Source organism: Paramormyrops kingsleyae, chromosome 6 (assembly GCF_048594095.1).
Source record: "Paramormyrops kingsleyae isolate MSU_618 chromosome 6, PKINGS_0.4, whole genome shotgun sequence".
NCBI lineage: Eukaryota > Metazoa > Chordata > Actinopteri > Osteoglossiformes > Mormyridae > Paramormyrops > Paramormyrops kingsleyae.
The window spans coordinates 12,785,467-12,800,448 of NC_132802.1; the positions used below are offsets into that span (position 1 = coordinate 12,785,467).

Below are 14,982 nucleotides of genomic sequence, written 5' to 3' on the forward strand. Positions count from 1 at the left end.
ATTCTAGGATTTTTTAAGGTGGGGTAGGAGGGACATAAGAGGAGCCATATTTCATACATAGGCGCTAACCGTATCACCAGCCAATGAAATGTTTTGAATTGGTGATTAACAGGGGAGGAGGCACTCTGGGGGCCAATCAGATTTCAGCTTGGGCCAGAGCCCCTGTGGCCCCGCCCCTGTACTGTAGATGCTGCTGCAGGTTCAACAGATTTCCTCTTATCACTCCCACAGTCTAAAATCATGTGGCCAAGAATACTCTAAACTGCCTTCAGTGTGTTATTGTGTGTGAGATCCCTGTGCTGAACTGGCATCCGTCCAGGGTGTACCCCTGCTGTGTGCCCTCTGATACCTGGGATAGGTTCCGGGGGTAAGTGCAACCCTGTGCATGAGATAGCTATTGTGGAACATGGTGGGGTTTCTATCCCATGCTCTCTGGGAAGGTCAGGCAAGCAGAAGTTAGCTTCGCTTTATGTTGCACTTACCTAACTTCATTATGCTAACATTTGCTTTGCATAAATGGTACAGTTGCTTGGAGCTCAATGCCATGAAATCGAGGGTCCCTGGGTCGATTTTTATATACAGCTGCGGAAAACAGAGACCGTTCTATATTTTCAAACAAATCTGCATTTTTAGATCATGGTTTAAGCATGGTTTAAGCGGAAGGCTACACTGAGCAGCAAAATGCTTTCAGGTTCAAAATTACAGCAGTACACAAAAATAAGGTGAAGCAGGAGACACTGGGAACGACCAGAAACCAGCCAGGTAAAGGGGCGAAAGCCACATTCTAATGCCAGAGATGACTGTTAACTTATCCGACAGTTTCTCATAAATCGAAGGACGACATCAAGTGACCTTGGAGTGCACTGCTAGGACAGGAAGCAGGACTTAGGTCCCAGAAATCAAGTAAGAAGCCCTTCATTAATGAGAATCAGCGAAGAGCCAGACCGCAGTTTGCAGAAAAATACATATTATTCACAGACACACACCCATAAATTGAGAAATGAATGAAACAAAAAACTGTGCTACGGTCTCTTAATCTTTTCTGTGGCTATATACTGTATACATTCATTGAGATACAACCATCACATTACAGAGGTCAGGATGAGAAATGATAATCCCCAAGCAGTATGTAGGTATTACAAACATGAATGACTTGAATTCAGGCTCAAGGTCAATCCCAGCTACAAGAAACGGCTCAGAGAAACATGAAAAACACACCTTTACAATAAAGACTTTGGGAGTAGCAACACAGTAATAAGTAAGCGTTGCTGTACGAACACTGGGGTACGCAGCTTGTTTGATCAATGGTGTTAGCAATTGTTGCAGACGATTACAATTGCACGTGCTCTGTATCGACGCGTTCGGCATCAATCACGCTCACAAAGGCCGCGGCATTGAGCTTGCGCATCCCGCTTAGTCGATGGACGATGAAAAAAAAACCCTTTATCTGCTCACATTCGGAGATATCATGGGGAATATTTCACGCTGCTTTTAATTCCAACCAAATGCGGCTCCACAGTGTTGGTATCTCTTTGTCGGGAGACGCATTCATCTGTGCGACATTTGCTCACTGTTGCAGCGGTATAAGCCAAATTAAAATGTCGCGGTGGTGATTATGTAACTGCCAGGGTATGACAGTTGATCTGGACATCCTTTGTAAGCCCTCCCTGGCTGACATCGAGTCGGGACCGAGGGGTAGAGTGTTGGCGTCTTGTCTTGTTTGGCCTACCTGCCGGAACACTTTCCTCCCCTTGTGTAACTAATGAACAGGGAACCGCACATAAAGCTGCATGCATTACAACAACCAACTCAAATTTCACTGCATCAGATTGATAGCCCAGCATTGACATTAGCAGTACTCTCCCCAACACTGAAAATTCAATAAAGTATGCCTCATAAATTTTTCGGGGCAGTAAGAACAAGAGGTGAAAGAGAATCCTCAAGTGGATCCCATCGATCCTACAGACTGCTCCCTACGTCTTGCTCAACCTGCATTTATGTCAAAAAACTTTTAAAGAGCGACCAGCCCCCTGTGCGCTACAGCTCCAAACGTTGGCCAGTTGCTGCAGAATAACGTGGAATATTCTAGCAACACAGATACGGATGCTGCAGAGAAAGTCCCAACAGCTTTGGAGATGTAGCTTAGCCCAGGAACGGGCCAACATAATTCATCAAAAATCACCAAAAAAAAAGATCAAAAACATCAACCAGGAGATGAAACCAAACGTTCCCCCTTTCTCCTCTTCTGTTCTACGTCACCTGATCATTACATGCTCAAACTTTGTAGGACTCAGTCAGGCAAATATTGACAGACAGCCTCATCCGGAGGCATTTTAATCTGCTGCAAAATCTGCAAATATGGCACATGGCCATCCGTGTCTCATTTTTCAACTATCAAACAAAATACACACGCGTCCTGAAGACTATTACGCAAACCACTCAAGTCTAGCTCGCTATTTTTCATTTGAAGTGCGTATTTAGAAATTAATTTTTAAAAGCAATAAATAAACCCGCCATGGATATCGCTCTAACCATGTCTTTTTCGAGGGAGAAGAATCCCATTTCTTTCATGGCTGACTGCATTAATGAGATTACAAATGGCAAGGACTTCCAGCACATACTGTATATTACTAGAACGTTCTCAGCATTCTCTCAGAATTCGGGAACGTTATCTTAATAACACGACCGCCAGGCACTCCCGCACAGGCCTCAAAACATTGTGCAACCCATGTTTTGTTTAAGCAACATCAGGCCACAGACATCTGAAGAATTCTAATTCAAAAGTAGGCTTCAACTCAAATATGTTTTTTGAGATGGTATAAAAAAAAGAGGATGGAGTTTTTTCACTGTGTTGAATATTTTTAAGATTTTCAAGATTTAATCAAGAGATTTTTTCAGGGTTTAGCCAATTGAGTGGAACAAAATGAACAGTAAAGGTAGGTATTTCAAACTCAATGAAGATGGAACAAGATGGCCGCTACATACAGTATGGGCCAGCAATTCTGCATGTGAATTTATCCGCTGTTTGAGACTCTCTTGATTGCTTGAAACTGAAATTTACATCAGCTACCCACAATATCCTGCCGTCAAAGTGTTTTTCTTTGCTGCGTTGAACTTGTTTTTATTCCTCTGTTGATGTGCGTATTCTGGAACGATCAAAGCGCCTTTTTAAAAATGCATTGGGTACATCAGAGGACTTTGTGCGAGCCGACAGTTGCATAAGTAAGGCAACGAGCGCAAACACTAACAAGAATTTACACGTGCTTGACGTCTAAATCCACAAATAAAAAATGAGAAAAGTGAGCAAAGGCATGCACCTCCTCTGCTCGTTCGTACGACATTAACGACAACTTCATGCACAGAAACGCTTCTGAAATGAAGCTGAATCTCCTACAACGGCTGCAAGAAGTGCAATTAGATCTGCAAAATGTTTGATTCAGGGGATTACTTAGTGATTAATGTATAATTACATGTAATTAAGTATTTGTCATTATGCCATTACATGACCGACGTAACAAATTGCGGGAGAATACATAATGGGAACCGATAAAACCGAAATCTCAGAAACTATCAGAGAGAATGATAATAGGTAATTAAAGTTCAGGAAGCTCCACTCCAGAGCTGCTGAAATGCAGACAGGCTCATAACCATAAATGCTCAGTCAACAATCACTACACAAACGGGCACTTTTACATAAACACTACACTCCCACATTCGAAAGTCATGCCGCTTCTAATAAATCAGGATTCTAATTGACACAGTGTCGATCGTGCTGCAGACCTGGGAGGGATCCACAGGCCTCTTACGATATTAGCCAAAAAAATAAGACACCTTTATCAGAAGGTAACAGCACAGCGTTCTTCCATCGCTCATCCAGGATGTATGTTTTCCTTCAGCCTCTGGGGGCCTGTAACAGAGAGTCGCTCAAGTCTCATACATACAGCGGATTGTCAAAACTAATCTTCCCTGCCTCTGCGAGACTTCAAAAGATGTCAGCACTTGGGAGAGAGTCCAAGGGTCCACCACTCAAGAAAGCTATTTAGGTCCTCGTAACCGATCACCATAGTAATTTTCCACGGTGTGTCACTCACCGTAAATGCCCTGCTGAGTTTGCCAGTAGCAGCTTCGCCGTCCGAGGCCCCCGCCAGCCTTGGCACAGCAACAGACGGAGATACACAGGCTTAGATTTCCATGTGCTCTCTCATACTACAGCGGCTATATAGACCCCATTTTGTAGGCCAAGTACAATTACTACTGTAGGAGGTTCACTGGACTCTTCGCAGTAAAACAAGCTTCATACGTGCAACTGTGCCAGTATACGTGTCATACTCTCCAAAAACGGATGGTAAGTAGCCATACTTACAAGTAATGCCTGCACAGTTATATCTGAATCGTATGGATTATATTTAACTACATTTAAGCATTTTTTTCCCATTGTGTCGTCTAGCCCTGATGTTTCTGACAAGTGGAGCCGGCATGTAGCTGAACATTAGAAGCGCGGAGACAGTAAGCCAGAGAATGATCTACAGCCTGCAGTCACAAGTGAACATTTTTGAGTTGCCTGCAGCAGCTGTTATGAGGCTTCCACAGTGTTCATGCACAAATTTTAAAATATATATACATAATGTAAGACCCATGTAGGAATATCACCGACAGTACATACATATTGAAAGGTTATGTAAAAGTTGGAATCGATATACTGTATGACAGGCAGCCCTAATCTAAGTCTACAGATTCATCTCTGCTCCACAACCCAATCGCTAGGAATAAAAACTGAACTTCTTGAACTGCAGGCAGTAATCATATTATTATGCATCCCTCTTGTAAATCATCTCAGTGGTTCAGGGGGACATACACGAATGAACAGCCATGGGTAACATTCAGTGCGGAGGCAAGGGGATGATGGGTAATTCCCTAGGGCACCATCTCCTGAGGGGACGCCAACTTAGCAAAGCACCAGTGCCACCCCAGCGGGGGGCATGATATCTTCTTCAGTAAGCATGGGCACTAATGTGTCACTGGGGCTTTTAAAAGAAGGCATTCTCCTTTAAGAAAGGAGAGGGGAAACGTCTTAATCAAAGGACACGGGGAGTGATATGTCACGGGGTCCTTATTAGGAGATGTTCCTCTTTACAAAAGGGGAGGGGCAACGTCTTCATAATAGGACATGGGCAGTGACATGTAGAGCACCGGCCAGGGACAGGGATCGGCCGATTTTCAGCACGCTTGGCCCGGAACGGAGACCGGCCAGTTAGTCTTATGCATTTCCGATACCGAACTGGTCCATGTTACTCATGCGCCATACGTCATATGCACAGCAGCACAGGTAATAGCCTTATAGCCGCATGCACACTCTCAGCCACCCGCTAACCGCTAACATGTCGTTAGCCTGGAAGGTCGTCACTGTGAGTGAAGACGACACAAAGCTTGTGATTTGCAACACACGTAAAAAGTAAGCCGTGGGGAACCACCATGAAAACGCGGTGAAACATCAGAGGTAAACTTTAAACATCCATTTTCTCATCCTATTCAGAGTCATGGGGGTCTGGGCACAAGACATGGAACAACCCAGGATGGGGCACCTACAGGCAACATGGCAACTCCAACTAGCCTCAGCATGTTTTTGGACTGTGGGAGGAAACTCCACTACAATAAGGGTCGAACATGCAAACTCCACCCACATGAAGCCATGCCAGAGACTTGAACCCAGGTCCCAGGGGACAGTGCTAACCATTGCACCACCATGCCATACTGACACACATATACTGGACAATCTTGAAAAGGAATAATCATTAAAATTCAAAGCTAGCTAAGGATTTTTCCTATGACAGAGTGAAATGTTTTACTTTAAGCCCCTTAATGTTGTGTGATCTGGTGAATTTAAACATACTAGGAAAAAATACAAGTAACAGGGATTTGTTTTATTATTTAAATCTTTTGCACCTGGCGCTTGTTTGGTAAAGTAAAATATGTCAGATTAAGTTGGGTGTACAGCAACTCATTTTCAGTTAATAGTTATTTGTATTCCAGTTTGGGGGAAATTTTAAAGTTTATCAGTTTCTTTTATTATGAAAATAAAATTTTCCATTGAAGGAAAGTTGATTTTTGTTTGTATACACTATCAGTTACAGTTCTTAGAAAGAAAATGAATCGGCAAAATCTGCATTGGCAGGTCACACTTACTGGAATTGGCCAAGAAAATTTAAATCAATGCATCTCTAGTGACATATCATGGGGTTTTTAAAAGGAGAGGTTCCCCTTTAAGAAAGGGGAGGGGAAACGTCTTCATCAAAGGACATGGGGAGTGACATGTCATGGAGTCTTTAAAAGGAGAGGTTCCCCTTTAAGAAAGGGGAGGGGAAACGTCTTCATCAAAGGACATGGGGAGTGACATGTCATGGAGTCTTTAAAAGGAGAGGTTCCCCTTTAAGAAAGGGGAGGGGAAACGTCTTCATCAAAGGACATGGGGAGTGACATGTCATGAGCTCTTTAAAAGGAGAGGTTCCCCTTTAAGAAAGGGGAGGGGAAACGTCTTCATCAAAGGACATGGAGAGTGACATGTCATGGGGTTTTTAAAAGGAGAGGTTCCCCTTTAAGAAAGGGGAGGGGAAACGTCTTCATCAAAGGACATGGAGAGTGACATGTCATGGGGTTTTTAAAAGGAGAGGTTCCCCTTTAAGAAAGGGGGGGGCGGTCTTCAGTGAAGGAAATTAAGTGAGTGAAGGGGGGGGGACTGAGGACTGTGGGTAATGCGCCTGTCTGACTTCGGAAAATCTGGGGAAATGCGATACGTTACGGCCAGGGCGTCCTTTATCCCGTGTCCTGCCTGCTCCCCCTGCGCCAGAGGAGATCTGCTACTCTGAACATCCGGGTCCCGAGAGTGGAACGCTCCTGCAATTTCATAATTATCTCCCAAATGCAGCCTGTCTGCTGCTAGAGGGCATGGCTGAGGCGACATCGTCCTGACCCCTCATTAGTGCTTCATGACGCAGCAGTTCCTCCCCTGCAATCTGCCAGAAGGCCCATCCACCAGGTGACAATGGCCCGGTCCACAAGGCACGTGCAAGAGTGAAGCTGTAAACAGAACCCTCTACCGTAATAATAATAATACTAATAATAATACTAATAATAATACTCTGCCGAGCCATTAGCCAGCCCATAAACACATAGCACCAGAGGACAAGTATTCCCAGGCTCCATGTGGGACCCCCACTGTGACAGCAGGCATGCCTGCGGCTGCTGAGTCCCAAATGAAGGAACGCAGACAGCTCTACAAGGACACCGGTGTCTGGCCATGTGTTCCAGCCCACACGGGAACACAGGTACATCACAAAAGGATCTACAGGGATTTGAACTGATGACCTGCAGATTACAGGCACAGCGTTCTAACTCACTGAGCCACATATCGCCCAACCAAAAAAAAAAAAAAAACACAATTGAGAAAGCAGGGTCAGCCAATCCCTGGGGCAATTGGGGTTAGGGGTCTCCCCCCCAAGGGCCCAGCAGCAAAATCATTCTACTGACCACCGGACTTGAACTGGCAACCTGCTGATCATGGACACAGTGTCTAAACCCACTGAGCCCCAAACCACCCCATCCATGCCAAACTTAACCCTTCCAGCCCATACAAGTATGTAGGCATATCATCAAAAGCTCTATGAGGTCCTCCCCCACACGGACTGTGCCTAAGATCTCTCACAGATAGATCAGGCTCCTTTTCTCCACTTGTTTGCTCAAATGGGCCACACGGAAGTAGCAAACTGGCAAACAGAGATGCTTTGCTAGAATCGTCTCTGAAAAAGGACAAATATATCACAGTATGTCCTTTACGTATGTATAAATGCACAGGAACAAAGAGGATATATGAACATATACTTAATTCATTCAGACAGAAGACATTTGTCTTCAGTTCCAATGCACAGAGAATTTTATTCGTTCTTAAAACGTATTTTGCTGTATCATTTTTTAGTAAATTGCACATTTATATTTCAACTTTTGGACTGAGGAACACCATGCACAAACTATTAGGTGCTAATTAACATTTACTGAATTGATTTTAGAAATTAATTGGCCACAGCATCAATATAAAAGTTTAAAATTTGATTAAAAAAGTTATTTGCATCGGGTGAACATAAACAAAGAGATAGTTTAGCAAGTCAGAAGGGCGCTCAATTGATAAATAAATCAAAATGCATCCTCATTTTGGTAAATGCTGCCTCTTCTTCATTTACATTTTGGAATATTTAACTCTAAATGACATAATCTTTAATGTAGTTTCCTGTTCTTCTGTGGCTCGACCTGAAAGTCTGACGCACCCTAAACCCACCACAAAATTTGAAACAGTGTCCGCATTTATTGTACCAAAGTGAAAAAAATGCCTTGAGTCAAACACAATGAATGGGTAGATGATGATGTCATTTATCCCCTACATTTTTCATCAGTCATTACACTTTCATCAGTGGGAAAGAACAGAATATTACTAATTCATTGTGTTATTTCCAGTTCATTCATATTCCCATTACATTCTGTGGCTCTACTGTGTTGCAAATCACAGGCAACTTGGGTGATTTCACAAGAAGGAGCTACCTTATATTCTAGCAAAGTCCTAGATTTTCAGGAGAAATGCAGGTGTTATAATGACTTTTTTCCCCACTGACAGACATCTCAGACTTCTGTTACATACCCTAAAAATAAATATTACCATATAAAGAGGACCCTAATATACATGAGGACTGAAATATAACCAGAATTATGCTGGAGGTGACTTTGGCAGGGCAATAAGTAAATATAACTAACATCCACCCGTTTTCCATGCCTACATATCCAGGGCATCGTCCTACTCTAACGAATAAACGTATAAACACAAATTAGCATTCAGTTTGACTGTGAGCGGCATGCTTCAGTACAAGCTCACATCTTAGTATCGCCGTTTCCGACAGCAGCCGGCAGGATTTCCCCCCGCGGAGGGCGGCTCTCTGTCAGCCCAGCTAGGCTCAGCGGCTCGCCGCCATCAAAATCCCCGAATCAAAGGCCCCCGCCCCCTGCGTACCACGTCAAGGGAGGGACGTCGGGCTTCTGCGGCCCTGTCGACCGCCTCCCGACTGGGTGGCGCGTAATGTGTCTTTAATACCGCCGTATTCCTTCTTATCCCAAAACAGATCTCACACCTCCCTTTCTCCTACACAGCTAACGATAAAAGAAGCTCCCCAGAGGACCGACGAGAAGAGCAGGAGCGCCGTCTCGCAAAGCATTAAGCATTAAGGAGCCATTCTGAGCCAGGAATGCGGCAGATATGAACCTCTGGAGGACACACGCGGAAACTAATGAAAAGAACCGTATTTAGGTGCACTAGATCTCGCACCTTATGAAACAGCTGCTGGGTATTTGCAATTCATGAAGACACATCTTCTGACAGATTACTTTATATTAAAAAGCTACGAAAACTTTTAAGTGTAATATGTTCTTTCCCCTTTAAGTGCAACTCAGTGTATATAATGTATATAATATAAAACGGATTCTATTTCCAGTTGTTTTTTTTTTTTTTTAAACTTGTCTGAACCTCATTACAAGTTGCACGGCAGCTCCAGAAAAACAACATTTCACGGTAGCTGTGCCGGATATGGTACAGAAATGTCTGCATTTTTAACATGGTGAGATAACAATAAAGAATCTCGAATAATCTGCCAAAAAAAACAGTGTTACGAAATGCAGGTCATTCCTCAAAAGTTTACCCCCTTGTGATAATCTAAACTGAACACAGGACCGAAGAACATCAAATCACGACATTTTCTCCTGTTTTATGTCTTAATGTCCATTTGCACTGTCTCCGTCGGTATGCCGCTTCAGCCCACTCCCTATCCGGACATACAGGGGCGGAGCTTAACACCTTAAAGCTCATTAATCTGAGCCTCTCTGTTTTCCTAATGCCTAATGCCCAGCCACCTCTCCAGCAGCCTCACGAAAGACAGTGGCCTTATGGGACGGCTCACACTGCGTGAAAGCGAAGCCTTCCATGTCCATTCTAACGACATCTGCCTACTTGATCCAATGAAGGAACAGACTGCACAAGAGGAAATCTCTATAATGTCTGTCACTGTACCCTATGCCCACTGCCTACTGTGCATATAATGCAAGTTTACATACTGTCTTTGAGTGGTATTTTTTTCCCTGTATGTTTAATTAAATTTAATGTATACTCTCTCTATACTCTTCTACTTTTTACACAGTCACAGCAGCGAGCCAGATTTCAGTAATTTCAGTGCAAGTTATACCAGTATTATGGTGCATGTGACAATTAAAATCTTGAATCTTTAATCCTCAATACCTAAAACTACAGTACATCCAAAAATCAGCGCTGAGGAGCTCAGCAGGAGGCCTCACGGCAACTTTAGGTATCCGAGTATGACGTGGGCTGGTGGCAGCCAAAGACTTAAATATCATCTGAAGAGGAACCACACAGATCTCCGGCATGTGCAGTACTACCTGCTTCTCCTCCCACCACACTGAGCCTCCCGGTAACCACTCCATGAACCAAAAAAAAATCACAGTTTCACAGACGATTAGTCTAATTTCCCATAAACTCGAGTTACTCAAATAGAAAAAAAGAAAAGAAAAACTAAACATGACCCTACCGCGTACCATTAACTTTGCCCCCATATCCGGGACACTTTGCCTGCTGCCTGTCATCTTTCATCACCCACTCCTGCAACTCTGCATAACCTTCATTATCCCTCTACCAGAAGGACAGGCGCCGAATACAATTGCAAACCTGTACAGGGGGTGGGAGTGGAGGGGGGGGGGGGTACAGCAAGGACTGTATACTGGAAATGTCCCCGTAAAACACAGCTGAGAGAATCCATCTCCGTAATCCACTGGAGATGGGAGATTATTTTCAGAACAAAAAACACCACATGAAAATGTAGGCCAAGCTTCCTACCACATGCGATACGGAGGCGCTCTAATCCAATTCAATGCCATGGCGCTCTACCTTGACGCCTTAAGACTGGGGATTTTCACCTGTTTAGGCGATTGGGGAATATGCTACACTTCGCTTTCTGGGCCACGGCTTTGTCTCAGAGGTTCATCGCCAGTCCCAGAGCCCGCGGAAGAGTCCCGTCGTTAATCCCGAAGGACGACGCCACCATCGGCCAGGCCGAAACCTTTTAGTTGCCGCTTGGCTGAGTAGGAGAAAACCCCAGTTTTTACATTTCGCATTTATTTATTTAGCAGGCACTTTTATTTAAAGCAACGTACATTTGAGAGAGGAAGGTCAGCCCTGAAGCATTTGCAGTTAAGGGCTTTGCTCCAGGGCCTGACGGTGAAATCAGTCTGCCAACCACGGGATTTGAACTGCCGAATTTCCAATCATAGGCAACCTGCTGAGCCACGCACGGTTTTGTGAGTCGGCATGAAGACGATCACACATCAGAGTGATGCCCTGCTTTGACTGAGCTTCTTTGTCCTGCAGGGGGCAGCAGCACGTGAGGTACCTTCGCTGGTGGCACCGACTCCATGCACTTTGCAAATAAAAGGACTTTGCCTCGCTACAATCAGATCATTCATCGCAAAAAGCATCACATATGAAATGCCTGTTTCAAAGATGAATACAATGACCAAATCATCCACTGGGTGATCTGAGTCATCGGACTTTAACAATGGTGCTTTTGCTGGGGGGAGGTCTGGAGGAGGGGGGCTCTGGTATGTTGAGTAAGGGAGTTAATGGCTCATAATTAAGTTTTAACATCTTATTTTCCGTCCAGACCACAGGATAGAAGAGAAATTCCATGATCCTCTGACCTCGTTGCAAAAATAGGTTCAGTACCGCTGCCTCCAACACAGCAGTTAGGCCAGTGTATCGTCTTCCTCACAGTGTCGCTCATAAATATGAACAAAACAAAGTTATGTACAGATTAAAGAGGGGACACTGGATACGGGAGTGCAATGTATAAAGTGGCCGTACAAAAACATAGATTGCTTTTCCTCGTTCATGCCGGTTCATGCCTTCGGTCATTCGCCTTCACGATATTTTTTCAGTCTCACATTAAAGCATCTATAGCAAAACCAAACTGTGATTTCCTTAAGCCAACACACACAGCGGCACATTAACACGGTCGGAGGCCCTTCAGCTATTTGAGTTGCCAGTTTTCTACAATGGGGCAGTTTTCCCGGATGATAAAATTTGCTGAGTGGGGGGGGATAAGATTTTTAAACGGGGGGAAGGAACATCAAAATACAAGACAAATCATGTCCCATACTGGTCAAAAACGGAACACGGAACATTATATTTTTCGATACATTCGCCGTGAAATAAGAGATGGGTGGCAACTTTAGGTTTAAAAATTTATTAAGCAAGGCTGGTTGCGGTGCCATTTTTGCGGAGACCACTGGACTTCGGCTGGGGTAAACATGTGCATCACTGCGCCTCATTTTACAAAACTGTTGGAAGGCATGCCGATGAGGAACGTGAAAAGAACGAGGGACACGGAGAAGTATCATTAACATCCAGGTGTGAAATTAAATTTTCACCTTATCAATCTTCACCATGGGGTAATTCCGTTAAAAAAGAAGGATCCGTCATTATAGAGAGTCCCTGATAAGCGTGAGCAATCTTTCCAGTGTTCAAATTAATGAGTGGCATTGTGGGGACACCATCAAATCACACAAAGCGGCACGCCACGGATATTTCAGAGGGAATTAATTAAAATACCTTGAGGGCATGATGTTCTAAATTAGTGACGTTTATGCTAAAAACAAAATACGCTGATAGTTCCAGAGAAACTCCAAGATCCTGCCTTCACTGGACAATTAGCCCTTAAACGTCTGTCGCCCACAGACGTGACCTAAAAAATGCCACAGAAATTGGATTAGAAAACATGGATATTCTAAATTATGGCAACCAAATATAGTGTACAGCTTCACGTTTAAATATTTAATAACTGTAGATATATACTGCTCAAAACACATTTCATTACTTTGATATAATTTCAAATAACCTTAAGTGCAGTGTCAGTGCCTTTATATACTGGTACAAGGAGACTCGTACTTTGAAGAGGAACATGGCTGTATTAAGTTGAATGGAACAACAAATACTCTTAACTTTAGGCACTCAGTGGCAGAACTAAAAGTTCTCTCCTATTATAGCACAAAAGTTTCCACAGATTTGACTTATAAAGTACTCAGGTAGAATCTTTGTGGCAAACAAATGAACTCAAGGGGCTTTGTATGAGAAACTTCGATATCCCTTCGTACCTTCTGTCTGAGGGATAAAAGGCGTAATGACCTTCAAATGCAGCTCAACTTCTACCTCTTGCAGAATCGGAGCAGAAAAATATTCTGCCACATAACTTGCTATGATGGTTTCTGACACGACTGCCTGCTATTTGTTAATGGGATAATTGTCTGCAATGAAATGTTACAACGTTCTTCATTAGCTCCTAATTTTGATCAAAACCGAGTGAGAAACTTCTTTCTACGACAGAGATATAGCTGTGTTTTGGGGAAATGTCAAATGTTAGAAACTACAGATGAGCAATAACATGTCTTCATCTCTCAGGGAGAAAGTTTCATTACTGAAGCCAAGAATGAAAGTTGTGATGTCTGCCTTCGAATGACAGGTAAGCAATACTCATAGAAAGGTTAAATGGATTCTATATTCACTAGAGAGCAATTAAAATGTTCAGCTGCAAGATGGACAGAACTGAGTTTAGAGGAGTCTGTATTAAAATTTCACCCCAGTCAACCCAAGACCTTAAAAGTGGCTGGAATCTTTTTTCATTTCCATTCTGACCCAAAAACAATGCGAAGCTTTGGAAGAAGACATTAATAAACAGAAACAGAAATAGCTGCATATCAAATGTATTGATTTTTGTCTGGAAATATCCATTTTCAGCCTGTTGTCAGAAGTATATAAAAACAGGTATTGACATAAAGAACCCAATCATTATAACATTTTTAATAATAGATAATGAGCGCAGATTTTTAAGCCGCTAGGTGCCGTACAGTCCAAAAGGATGTCCATAACGCAGAAAGATACCTGACATCCCACGACATATCATTAGGCCTCAAATGATCACATTTGCAAAATTTAGCTACATGTTTGAAATAACCTTAGAATGTAACTAAAAACTAAGATGTCAATAGTAAATGTCAATAAACAGCTGCATCCAAGGGACCCAAGGCAAGAAATGATATTTCATTCTGAAACAAAATATCCAATGACACATCATTCTGCCTCAAATGACCGCATTTGCAAAATTTAGCTATGCGTTAGAAATTGGTTTAGAATGTAAATAATAGCTAAGCGATCAATAGTATATGGAAATAAACAGACTATGTTTAACAGAAACCAGGGGACTCAAAGCAAGAGGTGACTTTTTACAAGCAGCTAAAAATGCAGATGATTACATAGGCATTCGTAGCTGCTTAGTTAAAGCTAATGCAGTACATATAGAAAACAGAAGAAAATACTTCTTCCTTTTAGATAAGGAGCTACGGTACTAATTAAAATCTCAAAGGAGGAAACCAGTGTTCAAGGCTTTCCCAGAATTATGGAAGTCAAATGAAATACCATAGAATAGAATGCCTTTAGCGTCACTGTAGACATGAGGTAGAACGACATTCAATATTAGCACCGTCCATCCATCATCCATCCAGTCATCCATCCATCCACCTTACAAATGCATGGGGGGGCTGAAGACCATCATAGGAAGCTAATGGCTAGAGTGCACCCTGGATGGGATGCCAGTGTCACATTCCACGCCCAACTTAGGCACAACCATCAGCCCAGCCGCATGTCTTTGAACTATGACACAGAGAGACGTCGCAAAACTCCTCAAACATGCACCAACCGGAGGCAGGATTCAAATCCCAAACAAGGAAATGAGAGATAACAGAATCACACACTGAGGTACCATGTCGCCCACTACATTAGCTTTATGCTACATAATTAATCAGTTGATGATAAATGGCATATTTTGACTTAGA

At 43.1% G+C, this 14,982-nt stretch overlaps 1 protein-coding gene and 1 long non-coding RNA gene across 8 annotated transcripts in view; one reads left to right on the top strand and one right to left on the bottom strand.

Annotated features, from left to right (window-relative positions):
- The window catches only part of ntm (neurotrimin), a 297,117-nt gene that overhangs the window by 80,400 nt on the left and 201,735 nt on the right, over positions 1-14,982 (bottom strand). The window lies entirely within an intron of this gene.
- Positions 4,098-6,030, top strand: LOC111855763 (uncharacterized). Its single transcript, XR_002840960.2, has 3 exons — positions 4,098-4,345; positions 4,448-4,506; positions 5,534-6,030. It is a non-coding gene; the product is annotated as an uncharacterized lncRNA (long non-coding RNA).